Here is a 17,413-nt window from a genome sequence, read left to right on the forward strand (position 1 = left end):
AGTTGCCCAAACAGTCGTAGCACCATCAGATGGAACTGGAGTTAAATTGCCTAAACTGACAATAGCCCCTTTTTTTGGAGACCTATGCAAGTGGACCGAATTTTGGGAACAATTTTACCAAATTGTTCATAGTAACAATCGCATCACTGCAACAGAGAAGTTTCATTACCTGCGACTGTATCTTAAAGGAGACGCTGCATCAGTAATTGCGGGCCTTCCGACGACCGAAAGTTGCTACAGTGACGCCATCAAAATGCTATAGAAGCGATTTGGGGACAAGACGCGCCTGGAGCAAGAATATTTTGCCAAGCTACGAATGTTAAGCCCTGTTCGTTCATCGACTGACACCAAAGCGCTACGCAGATTGTACGACCAAGTTCTCGTGAATATTCGAGGCTTAGAGAATTTGGCTGTGCACAAGTGGTCATTTTCGTCAATGCTCTGCGACATTCTACTGCGTGCTCTTCCACGGGATTTAGTCGTGCAGTATCATCGATTATGTGCCGTCCAGTTGGCATATGACTCGAGAGCTGAAGCTACACCCGTGGAACTAGACCGTGTGCTCAACTTCCTATGTATCGAGCTGGAAAGCCTGGAGAAGAGTGATTTTTAGGATGCCAAAGGACGAGAACATGGAACACTCCCCGTGGCCAGTCAGTTGACGTACTCTCGGCGTGGGAAACCGACGTCATCTGTGCTTCACAGCAACTCAGTACGAGAAAAAATGGCAGCATATGCACGGAGTGAATGATGGAGAGATGGGCGAAGCATTCGTCCGTCCATGCGTCCGTCTGTGTGACCGTCCATGCGTCTGTTTGTGCGCCCGTCCCTGCGTTCTTTCGTGCATCCGCCCCTGCGTCCGTTCATGCGTCCATCCATGCATCTGTTTGTGTGTCCGTTCGTTCATCTATTCAACACTCCAAGTCCCACCATCTCGCATCTTTTTATCATATATTCCCCATATAGAAGCACCGCCATCCAGCGGACATTCCAAGGACTAAACGAGAGGTGGCACACGCACACTTTCTTGCGGCCTGCGCTTTGGGTCCACTTCCCACCTCTAACCACCTCGAGTTCATGGTATATTCTAGTTCACTGTATTCATGGCACCGCGACCAAACGCTCGCTAAACCTTTCGAAAACCAAGGAGGTTACGCCCAGCGAGTATAACGTAGCAACCTTTCCCTGTCAGATAGGGCTCAATTTACATGCCAATGGCTGCTAATGAGAAATGAGAGACAGGAGAATTTGGCTTTTACTTTCTTACGGCTTGCGCTTCGTATCTACTTCTCATTTTTAACCACCTTGAATTTATTCATGGTATATACAAGTTCATTGTATTCATGGCACTGCGGCTCAACGCTCGCTAAACCTTTCTAAAGCTAAGGAGGTTACACCCAGCGAGTATAATGTAGCATCCCTTTCTTGTCCGATAGTGCTCAATGTACATGCCAATGGCTGCTAATGGGGATCGCAGCGTGGCGTTGACTGAAAGCCGAATGCTCATGTCTCTCATTCCCCATTAGCAGCCATTGGCATGTACATTGAGCACGCTTTTATTGTTAAACAACGCACAGAAGAAATATCTCACCGGCACCACCTTGGAGGTCAAACGTTATACCTATTTCGGGTATGTGCCACTGGTGGTTACATACGAGGGACGCCCAAGCCACGCCATAAGGAGCTTCGCCCCTAAAAAGGACAACTGCGTATTTTTTCTCGTCCAGCCATCACGGATCGGAAGCCTGCACAGCTGACTTGTCACTGACGCAGAAGAAGGAACTGCTTTCCAACGACAAAAAGTGTTTCCGCGGCACCACCAAAGGACATCAGGCACGAGACTGCAAAAAGAGGATTTCCTGCTCCAGATGCAAAGCTCGACACGCTCCAAGCATGTGCGATCCCGATAGGTGTTCGCGAAAGTCAGACTATGCTAACAAGAACTACAAAAAAACTACGACAGTCCGTGCATCACTTGGGAGAAGACCCGTCAAGGAAAACTCTACCACTTCCGTTTTTCTTCAGACTTTCAGAGCATGGGCCATGAATGATGACACCTGCCGCTACATACGAGGTGTTTTCGATGGTGGCAGTCAGAGGACTTTCGTAACTGAAGATCTATCCAAGCACCTCAAGCTGAAAAGCGTCGGAGCAACTTGAATAGCCTTCAATGCTTTCGCAAATATATCAGACCAAGAGGCTAAGAGGCGTCGCATAGTAGAATTACGTCTGCGAAGCCAGTTTTCCGACGCAGAAATAGTCTTAACTGCAATAGAAATCCCAAGCATCTGCCAAGACATCGCAGAGACTGCAATGAACGTAGCCTTCGTTGTGTCTTTCAAGAAGCTGGGAAACGATGTTGCTGATGAGCTCCAACATCCATCTATCATAACTAAGAGTGGCATCAGCGTACTTATCGGGTACGATCAGATGTGGACAGTGTTGACCGGCGAAGTTTCACGGTGCGATGGCAACGAATCATTGATCACACTGAACTCCAAGCTTGGATGGACCTTCCAGGGAAGCACATCACACTTGGTGTCCCACCCAACTACTTCACAAACGATGGTGTGCGTGCTAAAAGCCCAAGCTACCGATTCCGACGAGATTTTGCGCTCCTTTTGGGAACTTGGAAACATAGGAATTACGGACAGGATAAACAAGCCACCTGAAAGGAGCAACACCATGAGGCATTTTGAGCAAACGATTAGCTTTATAAACGGAAGATATGAAGTGACCCTCCCTTGGAAGGATAATTTCGAGCTTGCAAGCAACAGGCAAGTAGCCGTTACTCGACTGGACAAGCTTGTGAACCGTCTCGACTCCAGAAAAGGACTACTCGAAACGTATGACCGTACCATAAGGGAGTACTTGAGGGCAGGACAGGCCGAAGTAGTCAGTGACGTACCTGCAGAGGTGACGGAATTATACTACATGCCGCACAAGGAAGTCATGCGAGAACAAGCACTGACGATGAAAATGAGAGTGGTGTTTGACGTTTCATCACATGCCAAAAGATGCAACTCCCTTAATGACTGCCTTCAAAAGGGTGACAACTTACACCAAAACCTCGTGCAAATTCTGCTAAGCTTCAGAACGCACCCGGTGGCAGTTATCGCGGACACAGAATAGGCATTCCTTCAAATTGCGATTCTGGAGGACAACAGAGACGCTTTCTGCTTTCTCTGGTGTGCAGAAGGAGATTTATCCAAGGGCAAGCTTTAAGAGTGGAGGATGACACGAGTGCCTTTTGGAGCTACATGTACCCATTTTTGCTCACAGTTCCTATTCTCTACCACGTGAAAAGAGCACTGGCTGTCTTGGCACAAACAGCACAACCTTTTGCCGAGTCGTTTTACGTGGATGACTTAGTCACTGGTGCAGACACAGAATAGGAAGCCGCTAAACTATGCCGAGAAGCGCGCACAATAATGAAATCGGCCGGCATGACATTGCGAAAATGCACAACAAATTCAGCAAATTTGATGCGCACGCTCGAAAATCAAGTGAAATCTACTAGTAATGAGATGGTCGTTCTTCACGAAACGTCGGTCAAGGACCTCGGTTTGGTTTAGAATCCTGCAAAGGATGAATTCAACTTTTCGGTTGAAAATCTTTTCTGGTTTTTAACAGCACAGACGGGTACAAAACGATTTGTCTTGCAGTCAGCATCAAGAATATTTGACACAGTTGGGATTTGTAGGACCATATACTATTGCCATACGAATATTGTTTCAGAGACTGTGGATACGAGGAATTGGCTGGGATGAAGTACTACCCAATGACCTGCAAAAAGAATAGAATGATTGGGTCATCCAGCTGCCGCAACTGCAAGACGTCGTCATTTCTCGCTATCTGGGTGGCGGAGCAAGGAAGATCAATGTGCTTCAAGTACATGTTTTCTGCGATGCCAGTCCAGCGGCATACGGAACAGCGATATACGTCGTATCAAGTTCTGAAGAGCCGATACTGTTGATTGCGAAGTCCCGTGTAGCACCAATTAAGGAGACAACGCTGCCGCGATTGGAGCTGCTGGCTGCCTTAATCGGCTCAAGAATGTTGGCATACATGAGAAGGGCTTAGAGGATTGTTCAAGTTGACTACACGATGTGGACAGACTCCGCCATTGTGTTGTCATGGATAAAAGGTGACGAAAAAAAGTGGAAACAGTTTATAGCCAACAGAGTCAATGAATTTAGGTGCACTACAGATCCATCAAAGTGGAGATACTGTCCTGGAACGGACAACTCGGCTGACCTACGCACACGTGGCACGACGCTTGAAAGACTGCTGAGCAGCTCAACATGGTGGCATGGTCCCCAGTGGCTAACTAAACCGATGTCTGAATGGCCCCTACAGTTCTGTGAACTAGACATATCGGAAGCCACGCAAGCTGAAGTTACAACGGTCGACGTCGCACTAATGACACGCTTCTCAGTTCCGATAAGTGATATTCAACGGTACAGCAGGCTTCAACAGCTACTCAGAGTCACTGCGTGGATTTTCAGATTTACTGACCGATGCAGAAAAAGCAGTAATCATACAGGACATCTCATGGCAACAGAAATCCTGAACGCTGAACAGTATTGTATAAGATAAACACAAAAGCAAGGCTTTCTTGAAGAACTCACCACTTTGACCAACGGCCAACCAGTCGAGTCTACATCTCGAATCGCTGAACTACGTCCTTACAAAGACAAAGACGGAAATCTTCGGGTTGGAGGCCGTTTATTTCTCATGCATTCCACACAAGATGTCAAGCACCCAATCAAAATGCCGTGAAGCCACCACTTTTCGACACTTTTGGCAAACAGAGCCCATCTTCAAGTCTTACATGGAGGAGTTAGAGATACACTTACGCAGCTTCGGGAACGCTACTGGATTTGTCGAGCTCGCTCTTTGGTAAAAAGAGTGATGCATGGCTACAATATATGCAAGCGTTTCAGTGCGGGCCCAGGAACTGCTGAGACTGCTCCGTTAACAAGTCATCGAGTGACATCAACGAGCCCGTTCGAAGTTGTAGGAGTCGACTTCGCGGGCCCTCTGTATGCACGCACAGAGAAAGGGGACATGAAGTGCTACGTTGCACTCTTTACGTGCGCCGTATCTTGAGCCGTGCATCTCGAGCTTGTCTCGGAAATGACATCTGAGGCTTTCCTGCTGTGCCTACGACGATTTGCAGCTCGGAGAGGATTACCTAGGGTGATCTATTCTGACAACCCACGAAGCTTTCACAAGACATCGGCAGACATAAAGCGGCTAAACCGAATGTTCTCTGAAGAGGACGTCACTGGTCACCTTAGCATCAACGGCATTTCATGGAAGTTTATAGCACCAAATGCTCCTTGGTGGGGTGGATGGTGGGAGCGCCTTGTACGATCAGTGAAGCTTCCGCTGCGAAAAATTATCGGCAAAGCTCGTCTGAACTGTGAAGAAATATCGACAGCGCTGGTAAAGGTCGAAGCAGTCGTAAAATCTAGGCCTCTGATTTTCGTCGAGACAGATGCAGGAGAACCTTGCACTTTGACGCCAGCCGAACTTCTCCTTGAACGAAGATTGACTTCCATACCGTATGTGACCGCTGACGAAGTCAACAGTAATTCCATACGATCAGACGCCATACGCAGACACAACTACAGGAAGCTGCTGGTTGAAAGTTTTTGGAAGCGTTGGCAAAAAAAAGAATACCTGTTGCAATTACGATCTGCACACTTTGCCGACACGAATTCAAATACAGCATAGAAGCAAGGGGACATCGTTCTCGTGCATGCGGACAACACGCCACGCCAGCTATGGAAGCTTGCAAGGGTCACGGAAGCGTACCGCAGTGTCGACGGTCTCATTCGTTCCTGCAAAATCAAGCTGCAAGGCGGTCACCTTGCGATCAGGCCGATACAAAGACTGTACCTACTTGAACTATGTGTTTAACTTTGCGCGGCCGGGAATGTTGATTATTTTCACGTTCCGGGCTGGGACAAGGAAATAAGAAAGAAGAAGAGCGCGAGCGAAAGGAGCGACATGGGGACGCTCAAGTGACAGCAGAGCGCTTCCGAGCGCACTTCAATAAACAAGCATTTTTTGCCTTACACATTAAAGACGGAGTTGAGTCTGATCGCAGTGTCTGGAACGCCATCGTTTTAATACCTTATCCGGGTTAAACACTGCGTGTACTACCGGACTTCGTTTGTTGTGTTCAACCTTACATAAGAGCCTCCTGCACATCCGTCATTCCTTTGTGAAGAAGGCGTCCTTGTGGATCCCATAACTACACTTTTTTGGTTTTGACATTGATCGGTGGCATATATTCGAAATGAGACTCAACGTCAAATCAATAACGTATCATTAGGAACCGGAGTAAGAAAATCAACAGATGATATGGGATAATAAACTGAGTTTACTTCCGGACATTCCGTGATGTGTTCCACCTTACATAGGATCCTCCTGCAAACCCGGTAATTCGTTGTGAAGAAGACTTATTGCAGACCCCGTAACTTCACTTTATTTTGACATTTGTCAGTCACCTGCTTACTCAAAGGAGACTCAAGCTGTATGCCAAGATCGCTTGAGTTAGTTCAGCTGTAAATGCCGTTCCTCTGTCGATGATAAGGACCTCCGGGGCACGTGACGTAGGACAATATTCTCGACGAAAAACTTAGCTACCTCGGATGCACTGCCTTCTGGCAGGGCTTTTGTCTCAGCGTGCGGGTGAGCTAGTTGGTAGCTAACCTGATCCATTTGTTTCCGAAAGCCCCAGTAGGTCCATACAAATCTGGTATGGCCCCAATAGGTCCATACCAATCTGCTGGAAAGGTCAGCGAGGTGGTTCAATTGGCTGCAGAAGTCCCGCCGGCCTTGTCGGTGGTGTCTTGCGTCGTTGACAGTCCCGGTATGTCCTCACATAACGAGTGACGTCGGTGGTAAGACGTGGCCAATAGAACCTTTCTTGTATCCTCGCGAGAGTGCGAGAAACACCGAGGTGCCCTGCTTTCGGATCGTCGTGCAGGGTCTGCCGGAGTTCTGGTCGCAGAGCTGAAGGCACCACAAGGAGGTACTTGGCTTGAAGCGGTGAAAAGTTTTTCTTTTGAAGAAGACCGTTTCGCAGGAAGAACGACGCAAGCGCGCGCTTGAATACCTTCGGGACTTCGGTGGTACTGCCTTCGAGGTATTCTATTAGAGCCTTAAGTTCCGGGTCAGCCCACTGTCGTTCAGCGAAGTCGTTGGTAGTTATCGTTTCCAAGAAGTAGTCGTCATCCGGGTCGTCGGGTGGTGGTTGGTCGACAGGCGCACGAGAGAGACAGTCGGTGTCGCAGTGTTTCTTGCCGGACTTGTAAACGACGGTAATGTCATATTCTTGAAGTCTCAGGCTCCATCGTGCGAGGTGATCTGAAGTGTCCTTCAAGGTGGCTAACCAACACAAAGCGTAGTGGTCACTCACAACTTTGAAGGGCCTGCCGTAGCGATAGGGGCGAAATTTCGACGTAGCCCAGATGATGTCGAGGCACCCCTTTTCCGTTGTGGAATAATTGGCTTCTGCTTTGGATAGCAATCGGCTGGCGTAACTAATAACACTTTCAAGTCCGTCAGCCCTCTGCACAAGAACGGCGCTAAGACCTACCCTGCTTCCGTCAGTGTGTATTTGTGTCTCGGCGAATTCGTCGAAATGAGCAAGTAACAGAGACGTCTGGAGGCGATGTTTAAGCTCCTGGAAAGCGTGTTCCTGCGGCGTTTCCCACTTGAACTCCACGTCGGCCTTGGTAAGGTTAGTGAGTGGATCGGCGATGCGGGCGAAGTTTTTCACGAAGCGCCTATAATAGGCGCACAAGACCAGAAATAGGCGCACTGCCTTCTCGTCAGTGGGCGGCGGGAAGTCGGCGATGGCGGCTGTTTTCCGTGGATCGGGACAAACTCCAGAATTGGTAATCACGTGCCCCAGAAACAAGAGCTCCTCGTACGCAAGTATGCACTTTTCTCGCTTCAGTGTGAGTCCGGACGTCTTGGTGGCTTGAAGTACAATTTCAAGGCGCCGAAGATGCTCGTCGAAACTCGAATAAAATATGACGACGTCGTCCAAGTACACAAGGCAAGTCTGCCACTTCAATCCTGCCAGTACTGTATCCCTAATGCGTTGAAAAGTTGCAGGCGCTGAGCAAAGGCCGAAGGGAATCACCTTAAACTCGAAGAGGCCGTCCGGTGTTATAAACGCCGTCTTCTCTCGGTCTCTTTCGTCGACTTTGATTTGCCAAAAGCCAGTCTTGAGGTCTATTGACGAAAAGTACTTGGCATTATGGAGCCGATCAAGTGCGTTGTCTATTCGTGGGAGAGGATACACGTCCTTCCTTGTGATTTTGTTCAGGCGGCAATAATTGACGCAGAAACGTAGGGCCCAATCTTTTTTCTTCACTAACACCACGGGGGATGCCCATGGACTCTTGGACGGCTGGATAATGTGATCCCGCAGCATTTCATCAACTTGTCTCTTCGTGGCCTCACGTTCTCGCGTCGAAACCCTGTACGGACTCTGACTGAATGGTCTGGCATTTTCTTCGGTTATGATGTGATGTTTCGTGCTTGGGGTCTGCCGAATTTTTTATCACGATGAAAAGCAATCATCGTATTGCAGGAGCAGGGCCTTCAGCTGTTCTTGCTTATGGTTCGGAAGTCTAGAATTGACGTCGAAAGCTGTGGGAGGGGCTTGGTTCCTCTTAGCAGGTTCCGCAGAATTGGAGAGGGCGAAAGCACTGGTGGCGTCCACAATTGCTTCGATGTATGCGACCGTTGTTCCTTTTTTCACATGTTTGTACTCATTGCTGAAATTCCTGAGCATAACCGTTGCTTTGCCTCCCCGCAGCTCTGCAAGTCCTCTTGCGACGCAAATATTTTGGGTGACCAACAGATGATGACTGCCTTACACGACGCCTTCTAAGGCAGGTGATTCAGGAGCGCTGACTGAAATAATGACGCTGGAGTTAGGCGGAATGGTGACTCTTTCTTCCAGCACATTCAAGGCAGGGTTTCCTGACGGCATGCACGGTGGTAGTGCTTCTTCTGTCGATAACGTTATCGACTTTGTTCTTAGGTTGATGACAGCACCATGGAGGCATAAGAAATCCATGCCAAGGAAGACATATCTCTCGAGCAACGCTGTAGGACTACGAAGTCTATAGGATAAATACGGACGTTAATGGTGACTCTCGCTGCACAGATTCCTGCAGGCGTTACGAGATGACCTCCGGCTGTGCGGATTTCAGGGCCTTCCCAAGGTGTCCTAACTTTCTTTACCTTCGCGGCGAACGACCCATTGATGACGGAATAGTCGGCTCGAGTATCTACGAGAGCAGTCACACAGTGGCCGTCGATAAGAACATTGATGTCGCTAGTTCACCATCTCCTATTACAGTTAGGGCTTGGCGTCGGGTCACGGCTGCGTCGGCTTGTTTCGCTGCTTCCATGTTGCGTCACCAGGCCACCGTCGGTAAGTGAGCTTTCGTCGTCAGGGCTTTGCTGGTTGGCGTTGTGTTCGGAAAGCTCCGTCGCGGCATCATCATCGTCGGAGGATCTTCGGTAGTTCATCGCACAGCAACCGCACCTCCAGCGGTTGCTGGCCTTAGTTTCCGGATATTGGCTAGGAGACCGGCCCCGCGTCGGGCCAGAGTACTGCTGGGGGTGCGGTGACATGCGGCGGCTGGGCGACGGCGAACGGGAAGGGCTTCGTGGTGTTTATTGAGTCCCGGTCAGGTAGTCGGCGATGTCACGTGGCCGTTCTCCTGGCTGCGGACGCGGTGCATTGACGGCGAAGCCACGCAGTCCCACCTGTCGGTACTGGCAACGGCGGTATGTGTGTCCGGCCTCGCCGCAGTGGTAGCAGAGCAGGCGGTTTTCAGGTGCACGCCAAACGTCCGTTTCCCTCGGTGCACTGCGCTGGCCCGCTGGCGAACGGTAGGACGTCGGAGCGGGGGGGGGGGCGGCGGTGGCGTCTGGCGATGGGAATGCGACGGGGTGGCGTTTTGGCGTGGACGGGGAGGAGCGTTGTGGCGCACTGCAGTGGCGTAGCTCATACTTTCAGGCTCAGACAGCCGTGTTTGGGGAATTCGAAGCGATTGCCGAACTTCTCGCACAATGTCGGCGATGGAATCCACTTGAGGCTGCGCCGAAGGCAACAGCTTGCGCAGCTCTTTCCGCACGATCGCTCGGATCGTTTCACGGAGGTCTTCGGAGTCAGTGGCTTGAGCAGCAGCGTATTCTGGAGTCAGGCCACGAGTATACTGTCTGGTGCGCATGTACAGGGTTTTCTCGATAGTGGTCGCCTCGGATACATATTCTTGGACGGTGTTCAGTGGATTCCTCATTAGTCCCGCGAAGAGCTCCTGTTTGACTCCTCGCATGAGGAAACAAACTTTTTTCTCCTCAGGCATGTCTGGGTCTGCGTGACGGAATAGGCGGGTCATCTCTTCTGTGAAAATGGTAACCTTTTCATTTGGTAGCTGAACCCGGGTCTATAGTAGAGCAGCGGCCCTCTCTTTTCGAGCGACGCTCGCGAACGTTTGCAGGAATGCGCCGCAGAAGACATCCCACGTTCGGAGCGTGGACTCCTGATTTTCCAGCTAGGTCCTTGCGGTGTATTCCAGGTAGAAGTACACACGACGGAGCTTTTCTTTGTTGTCACAGTGGTTGAGGGCGGCCCCACGGTCGTATGTTTCTAGCCAGGTTTCCGGGTCTTCAAACGATGACCCATGGAACGTTGGTGGTTCCCTGGGTTGATGAATGACGACCGCGGGCTGGGACGCTGCGGTTGTCATCGTCGCTGCAGTCGAGGTCATTGCCTTGGTCTTCCGCGCCTTGTCTTGTAGAAGCCCGTACTTCGGTGGGAGACCTCTCTGTCGGCAGCTTGTTTGCTGCTCTTGGTTGGCGTCGGTGTCTTCTCCGCGAAGGGGGCTGGGTTCACGGCTTGACGGGGGCGTCCGGTACATAGACGAAGCAGCACCTCCACCAGATGTCACGGGGTCGTGACGGAGGCGAATGGAGCACACTGCGAGTCAAATAATAAATTGTTTATTTGAGCGAGCCTGTGCCCAGTAAACGGAAAGTTCGATTACAGTAGCAGTCTTGGACTGATAGCGGCGAACGGAGCGTCGGCCGTCGGTCAACAACTGACAAGCGGCGAAGTGTGTCGGCATTTATACTCTTGCCATCGAATGTTCTAGCGTTATCGCTGGCTGTGGCGTAGGTTCCAGAACAATCTGTACAGTTCGCAGAGTGGGCGTCATCTTATCGAAATGGTCTACTAAAGTCCGGAAGCTTCTCGAAAACTGCAGGCGCGGTTTGCGCTGAGAATTGTGTAGTGTTTTGGGGCGATAACATAACTTGAGAAAGGGAACGTGGCAATAATAATAATAATAATAACAATAATAATAATAATAATAATAATAATAATAACTTCTTTATTTTCATCAACGATGAAGGAGGCTGCGGGTAAAAGTTGCTTGAGACACAAGCAACTATAGAAGGCCCGCAGTACCCTCTACAATGAAGCAGCGACATCAAACTTGATGACGAAAAAACAAAAAAAATCATACTTAAAAATAATTCATACGGAAACAGTTACCTCAGCATCAGTCTTGTTCACTTTTCGAGCCTAATTGATGAAATGGTCACGAAGTGTTTGTACGAAAGGCAATGTCATTTCAAGTTTTGATTTATGATATGCATTCAAAAGAGTTTGCAATTTGTAAGATATTTGGTGCACGGAGTAATTTTGTCCATGTAGTCACCCCCTTCCACTGTTCTGCGTGACGAGTGATATATAAATGTGCGTTTTCGCTGGATTAGATAGCTCATGGAAGAACTTCAGGTTTTATTTATATCGCGTTTTAATGCTAAAATTAACTTGTATTTATAAAGGTTAAACACACAAATTTTTTTTTTGAAAAATAAAAGGGAAGTGTGCGACTTATATGGCACAATGAAAAATTATCGTAAACAACTTTTTCTGTTATATTTGAAGTCTTGCAAGATTAGTGTGGGTCGTCGTACCCCATGCCAAAAAAACGATAGTATGAGGAAGAAAAAAAGAGAGTGTTGTAGACAAGGAGCTTTATTTTATAGGGTAAAATACACCTGCGACGTGCCACCATTCTGACTACTCGAGATAACTTAGCTAAAACTGATTGCCCGTGTAGATGCCAAAGCATATTTTGTGTAAAGGTGGCTTTCAGTATTCTCACATTATTTGCTACTTCTATTTTTTCAAGTGCATAGACAAGGTTGATGTTATTGCAGCTTATCTGCTTAGATTTTGGCCTGAGAGTCACGGCGTTTGTATTTTTTGCAATATTTGGAAAAAGGTTTCCTGCTGACCATTTTTGAAGGGGTTTTACAGAGGCGTTGGCTTTGTTTTCAATGCTACCAAGATGAGGTGAGAAGAAAAATAGGCCTGCGTCGTCAGCGTACATGACGTATTTTGCGTCACCGTAGATATTTACTAGGTGATTTGTGTGAGCGAAAAAAAGAAGTGGGCCGAGAACACTGCTTTCAGGAACGCCTTAATGGATCTGTTTCAGATCTGATCGGCAATCTCAGCTTTCTTCGGATTGCTAACAATCATCAAGGTAAGGCTTCACAAGGATTAGTCTGTGCCCACAAATGCCGTAATTTTCAAGTTTCTAAGTTGAGTCTCATTTCAAAAACGCGTCAGTGGTAGACGTAAAAAGAAAAACAATGAACTTACGGGGTCTACAAGATGTTTTCCTCACAACGGAATAACGGATGTGCAGGAGGCTCTTATGTAATGTTGAACATATCACGGAAATTCCGGAAGTACACACAGTTTATTATCTTAAATTATCGATTGATTATGCCACTCGCTTTCTCAATGATAGGTTATTGACTCGATGTTGACTCTCATTTCATAAATGCGTAAGTTATCTTTGTAAAAAGAAAAAATATAGTGAAAAAACGTGGTCTACTAGATGATTTCTCCACAACGGAAAGCCGGATGTGCAGATGGCTCTTGAGTAAGGTTGAACGCATCATAAGTCCGAAAACACGCAGTTCACTGAACCATATTACCTATTAAATGCGAAGCATTTCTTATCGAACTTTGACTTTGAGCGCGTGCGTCCGTCCGTTTGTCCGTCCGTCCCTCCATCCATCCATCCATCCATCCATCCATCCATCCATCCATCCATCCATTCATTCAGTCATTCATTCATTCATTCATTCATCCATCCATCTGACCTCCTACGACTTTTAGCTTTCCTGGCCGTTTAGATAATGGTATCGTTACCAAACTTGGTATGGCTTAACATGACTGTATGGAGAATATATTTGACTAGTTATGACATGAAAACCATGACATGAATGTCATAAATGTCATGATACACATTTCATGGTTCGGCAGCTCTTGCGGTGGTTTCGCTAACATGGCATTTTGCGAAACTGGTATGGTAAGACATGATTACATGGCAAACACAGGCGACAGACCCTAACATCAACATCATGACGAAGTGTCATGTAACCAAATGACTACATGCAAAGCTCATGATGCGCTCGCGGATGTTTCGCCAGCGTCACATATACCAAATTTGGTATTGCTGTACGTGAATGGATGACGAAGGTATGTCAGTGATGCAAACATGATAACCATGAGATGCATGTCATGTAACGACCTGACTACATGTCATGCTCTTGATGCGCTGGCCCCTGTTTCGCTAGTTTCACTTATACCAAATTTGGTATTATGGCGAATGAAGGTATAGTATTTGTGCAAACATTATAAGCATGATGGATGGATGGATTGAAATAACTTTATTGATACGTCCTATACAGGGTGTAGCCACCTGCCTGGATAATCTTACGTTGGGACCGGAAGGTCAAGCATCCTAGCCCTGTCATGGACATACTGGACAGCCAGGACTTGGGGGATATGGTCGTGAGACTCTGTCATCCTTGTAAACCGTTCCCGGTAAATGCCATGGCCAAGCGACCCACATTCCCAGGGCATATGCTCAAGCTTGCATACTTCTTTCTTACATGCCTTGCAAACAACATCCATATTTTTTATATCGTACCATTCTTTTACCTGTGCCGGTGAGTAAGAAGACTCGGTCTATAACTGTCTAAGTGTGCCCACTTGTGCTCTGTTTAGTCTACTGTGAGGGGGTGAAAACTCTCTGCTTCCCAGGTAGTAATGTTTAGTGATTTCAGCATATGTCATCGTATCACGGTGTAGATTTTCCCAATCGAGCAGAATCAAATCCATGTGTAAAAGCGTCCCGGTTCGTAAGTTCGCGGGCAATGCTGTTGGCCGATTCATTTGTATTCATCGGAATGTTATCGAGTGATCCAAAGTGTGCTGGGAACGAATATATGTAATGTGTATCAATGGCCCGTTTATTATTAATAATTCTAACTGCTTGTGGTGTGATCCTGCCCCTGCCTAAGGCTCTGATGGCTGGCTTTGAGTTACTGTATATCTCGGTGTATCGGTCATCCGTCAGGGCAAACGCGATGGCAACATGTTCTGCGATTTCCTGTTTAGAAGTGTAAACCGTGGCGCAGTTGGTACACCTGCCCTGGTGATCAACTACTACCGCGGCGAACTTATTTCGGTCTTTATATGAGGCTGAGTCGACAAAGCTAGCCCCCCTGCCTCGTTTATCCAACTTTTTCAATAAGACCTTAGGCTAGGCAACCCTTCTGGCGAAGTTGACGGTTTGATGCAAATTTCTGGGCAACGGGGCAACAAGTATGCTCTCAGCGAAGTCCCGTGATGGTTTATCAAGAGTCAATCGAGGATCGATCTCCCCGTGCAAGTTGTAGAGAGACTTACTTTTTGTGACCTTTCTAGAGCCTGCGCAATTTCTCTAGTCGTGTTGTGTACCTCTAACTTGAGCAAATTTTGAGTACTGCTGCGAAGCGGGAGTCCCAGTGCACTCTTGATGACTTTTAGTGGCGAAACATGGAAGTTTATTACAAACTGGTAACAACATTTCAGGTGAGTACAAGTGTCTGGTGTAAGAAAATCACTTCAGTGGCGTGTACAAACAAGAAAACATAGACAGGATGTAACACACAGCACTTCCAATATTCTCACAGATCACGAATCACTCAAGAAAACAAAGAGAAAAGAAACGCAAAACTGGAACAGATTAACATATTACGTGCGACGAGAAGCAATTTTTTCCCCGAGTTAAAACGGCAGTAAAGGAAGTTCAATATTGCCATTTTGAACTTCAAAAAAAACATGTATGCCACCTTCTGATAAATGCTTCTTCACCCTTAGTTTCAATCTCTTCAGTGAAGTACCAAACCATGATCATTATAATCTTATATAACGCTGGGTATGCAGCTCGTTGGGGTCATCGCCTTGCTTCGGCAATACAGCAGCGACGCCACAAGACGAACTTTGTTATTCAAATACGTTCTTCTGCACTGTTGGCTCGAAGGAATTCACACTCCGAATTGACGACGCATGACGTGCCACACGTCTTTGGCCACTACGTATTCAAAGATCGTGTGGCGGATCGTTTCTCTTTCCCGCAGTTGCAGCAGTGGTCATTGGGAACGACGCCCCACTTTGACAATCTCTGACGAGTGGGCAATGCGTCCCATTGCCGCAGCCAATTAAATTCTCTAACTATTTCCGGTACGTGGTTGTTCCGCCATTTCTTCCACTTGCTGGGCCTCCATCTCTGTTTTTCTTCGTCAGTAATCGAGCGACTGAATGACATTTTGCCAAGGCGTGCGGGGGCGAGCTTTGCAAAGTATTCTTCGGTAGCGTCGCCATCAACCGAACGCTTGAGGCCCTCTGCTGACTTATAAAAGGCATGTGGGTGTTCTGATTGAGGTCCACGGTACCTTTCCGACGTGAATGCGGCTACAAGAGTTCCGGTCCAATAAAGCAATAAGCTACGGCCAGGATAGTCATTGTCTTGAAACAATTTGTGAACTGTTTTAGCTGCAAGTGCCTTTGTGAACGTCGCAATATCTGGCAGACTGAGTCCTCCACAACTTTTTGGGAGCTTCAGGAACGTTTGTTGAACTTTTGGTGTCTTTCCGTCCCATAGGAAGGCTCCAATCAATGACGTAAGACGACTCGCAAAAAGTTTGGGTATGAGGGCTATGTGCCCGATATAGAAAGCATATGTGTATGCTTTGATTTTGACCACCGTCACTTTGGCGTCAAGTGACAAATTGAAGTCAGTGGCATACGCGAAGACCTGCGTGGCTCGATGTACGGCGTCCTCCCAATTTCTTTTGGTCACCTCCCCGTCTAGAAAGTATAGCCTGAGGACTTTTACGGCATCCACGTATTGAATACCACCCAGCAAAGAGCATGGCAGCTACCGAAACGAAGGGCTTTGCTTTTCTCCGCATTCAGGAAAGCACCCGATAAACTGTTATACTCTTCAAACAGCTCCAAGAAAGCGCGGTAACTGGCTTGGTTTCGCATGAACACAGAGATGTCGTCCGCATAAGTGGTGATGCTAACTGACTCCAGACCTGTCATTGGAAAACCCTGATTGTTAAGGCACTTTGCCACTTTCCTAAGGAGAGGATCTATGAAAAGAACAAAGAGCACCGGTGCGATTGGTCATCGCTGGCGAACACCTCTTGTTACTGAAAAGCTTGCTGTCTCCATGCCGTTGATGAGAAGTCGGCTGGTCATGTTGGTGTATAGAAGCTTTATGCAGCGAACATACTGCTCAGGCAAACCAAACATTATAATTACGCAGTATAGGTAGTCAAGTGCGACCCTGTCAAAGGCCTTAGCTTGATCCAATGACACTACAGCACTGGTAACGTTTTTGGCGTTGGCATAGTAGAACAAATTTCTTATCAGAGTAAGTGTTTGAAAAATTGACTTACCCGGCACTGCACACGTTTGCGTGGTTGACACTATATCGGACAGAAAAAGTTTTAGCCTCAAGCCAATGATCTTAGCTACAAGTTTTTAGTCCGTGTTAAGGAGAGTAATCGGCCTTCATGACCGTGGATCGTCAGGATCCATGCCCTCCTGTGGCAGCGATACTATACGGCCCTCACTGCAAGACCTCGGTTTTTGCCCATCAACAATAAACCCGTTAACCATGTCAGAAAGTGCGTCGCCTAGGACGTCGAAAAAAGTTATATAAAACCCCGTCAGTATTCCGTCTCGACCTGGAGCCTTGGTAGTGTTCATTTTCTTTAAGGCTTGCCATACTTCATCTTTCGTCGCTTCAGCACAGAGCATATCAGACGCCTCAGAACACAGCGTGGCCAAGCCTTCGCAAAAGTCTGCGATTCTTTGATGCTAGTTGCTATCTTTGGAGCAACGATCTGCAGAGCAGAGCCTTTCAAAACGCGCCCTAAAGACCTCCTCGATTGATTTAATATTTGTGACATTGCTCCCACACTCTGTCCGTGCTGCACCGAT

This window comes from Rhipicephalus microplus, chromosome 7 (assembly GCF_043290135.1).
Source record: "Rhipicephalus microplus isolate Deutch F79 chromosome 7, USDA_Rmic, whole genome shotgun sequence".
Classification (NCBI taxonomy): domain Eukaryota; kingdom Metazoa; phylum Arthropoda; class Arachnida; order Ixodida; family Ixodidae; genus Rhipicephalus; species Rhipicephalus microplus.